At 34.8% G+C, this 2,864-nt stretch overlaps 1 pseudogene; it reads left to right on the forward strand.

The window, feature by feature from the left end:
- Window positions 1-2,864, forward strand: part of LOC107727901 (transmembrane protein 120A-like) — a 6,092-nt pseudogene that overhangs the window by 2,029 nt on the left and 1,199 nt on the right.

Genomic DNA, 2,864 nt, shown 5'->3' on the forward strand with positions numbered 1-2,864 from the left:
TTTTTTTAAAATGCATCAGCATAAGGGTTATTATAGTTAACTAAAACCATAAATCCTATTTTGTTACTTGAAATAAAATCAACTTAACAGAATAAGAAATAACGTGTGTGTGTATATATATATATATATATATAAAATTCAGCTAGTTGCCAAGGCAACACTTCCCATTTTCATTTTGTTTCTTGATGTACTAAACTAACACTAACTGGACTAAACTTGATAAATTACATAAATACATTAAAAAGAAAAAAACACAATTACTAAAATGAAAAAAGGGAAATATAAAAATAGCAACAACACAATTACTAAAATTAAAATGAAAAAAAGGGAAATATAAAAATAGCAACCAATTCAAAATATTAATAAAAACTAATAGTATCTGATAACCCTGATCAGCATTAAAATGAGTTATGAATCAGTGAGTTGCTGGTTGGCTTGCCCTCAAACAACACTTTTGTTGTATATGTAGGCCAGACGGTGAAACATACCAGCCTTTCAGGAACCAATTTCTGGCCTATTGTTTATATCAAAGTAAGTTACAAACTCTTCATGGATACACCACCTTGTAAAACATCTATTGTGGCAAAAATACCAACACAGCAAAACCGAGAGGTTCTGAAGACATAATTATCACTTTCTCTTGCAGGCTTTGTGCAGTATCTTCAGTACTACTATCAAAGTGGGCGTCTCTACAGGCTAAAAGCACTGGGGGAAAGACTCCACTTGGACTTGACTGTTGGTAAGGATTTGAGTTTACAGGATAGTTTAAAGAAATCTGAGAGTGTAAAGCTTTTATATCAAATAGCTTTTTGTTTACACAGAGGGATTTCAGTCGTGGATGTGGCGGGGACTGACATTTCTTCTTCCCTTTCTCTTCCTGGGCCATGTAAAGTATTAGTTTTTTCTATAGAATGTATAATTTGTCATATTTAAAGAATAAATCTTTGAAAATGGAACCGCATATGAAATGCCAAGTAATAATTTACTGTATATCTTGGTCAATGTGTCACAGTTCTGGCAGCTTTGGAACAGTATTTCTCTGTTCAGAATGGCTCAGATCCCTGAATGTAAAGAATGGCAGGTCAGTTTTGTTTTGTAAACCTTTCCAAAACATCACAATAAAATAAGTTGAATCCACTTACCTAAGATTATGAATAAATCAAGACGGCAATCTTGAAGTTGCAATTACTTTTTACTGCAGGTGTCCATGTGTGGCTTCTGGTTCTGTTTGTGGGAAACTTTTTCACTACACTTGCAGTTGTCCGTCACAAGCGCAAAGATCAGCAGAAGACCAAGAGTGTTGGGGTTTTTTTAAAGTTTTTTTTAAAAGTTTCTAGTAGAAATGTCAACGAAGTCTTTTATTTATTTATTTATTTATTTATATATATATAATACATTTTTACAAAATATGCAGATTTAAGTTAATAAGGGGTCTTGCATAATAATCCATCTTGAATGCGTTTATTGTCTTTCAGAGAACATTCAGAATACATTTTTGCATTTAATAAAGGAGTACAAAGTGGGATGATCTGTATTAAAGTTGTTTGTATTTAAGTGGAATTTCTAAACTTGAATAAACTATAAGAATGAAAACTGTTATTTGTTTTACAAATGTGAAATTGATTTAGTAATAGTAACATTATTTTACTACATAAAATCTGCTGCTTTTGACACTGTCAATCACCAGATCCTCCTGTCTGCCCTCTCATCACTGGGCATCACAGGCCGTTCCTGGCTGGTGGAATGATCTTCCCACCTCTATCCGGAATGCTGAATCCCTGACAATTTTCAAGCGACAGCTGAAAACTCATCTCTTTAAACACTACTTGACTTCATCATAAAATTTTTAAAAAAAAAACTTTTTATTTTTTTATTTTATTTTTTTTAAATATTTATTTATTCCTTCCCTTTTCTAGCTTGTACTTATTTGAACAATGCCTAAAACTTGGTATTTCAAGCACGTCCTGTCTACAAATGATTCAGAATGCAGCGGCACGACTGGTTTTCAACGAGCCCAAAAGAGCCCATGTTACACCTCTCTTTATCTCCTTGCACTGGCTGCCGGTTGCGGCTCGCATCAAGTTCAAGACATTTATGCTTGCATACAGAACAGCGACAGGCTCAGCACCCGCCTACTTCCACTCACTACTACGAATCTACGTCCCCTCCCGAAGTCTGAGATCCGCTAGTGAGCGATGCCTTGTGGTAGCATCACAGAGAGGCTCAAAATCACTTTCCAGAACGTTCTCGGTCACCGTTCCTGGCTGGTGGAATGATCTCCCCACCCCTATCCGGAATGCTGAATCCCTGACAATTTTCAAGCGACAGCTGAAAACTCATCTCTTTAAACACTACTTGACTTCATCATAAAAATTTTTTTAAAAATCCCCCTTTTTTTTTCTCTCTTTTTGTTCCTTCCCTTTTCTGGCTTGTACTTATTTGAACAATGCCTAAAACTTGGTATTTCAAGCACTTCCTGTGTCTGTTTGCCTCTTTAAGAAGAATCACTTTGTGTTCCCCAATTGTAAGTCGCTTTGGATAAAAGCGTCGGCAGAATAACTAAATGTAAATTGTAATTAATGAATTAACTTATTTCAGTAATAATAGTTACTTTTGTCGTATTAATATTGTTTATTACTCGATTTAAATAAATTATATACGTATTGATTTAATAATTCAAGCAGTGAAGACTCACGTGGAGAGTTAAATGACCTAAGATGAACTCATTTTCCCAGCATTCCTGTCACAACAATATGGCGGCGACCTTCGACATGCAGTCGTAAAGTTAGCTTGTTATGTATTTGCGACATATGAAGTTAGATCCTTGGCAGGCTGCTGTTATAAATTTGTAAACAGGGCCTTCT

The sequence above is a fragment of the Sinocyclocheilus rhinocerous genome, unplaced genomic scaffold (assembly GCF_001515625.1).
Source record: "Sinocyclocheilus rhinocerous isolate Xijiao unplaced genomic scaffold, SAMN03320098_v1.1 scaffold877, whole genome shotgun sequence".
Lineage (NCBI taxonomy): Eukaryota > Metazoa > Chordata > Actinopteri > Cypriniformes > Cyprinidae > Sinocyclocheilus > Sinocyclocheilus rhinocerous.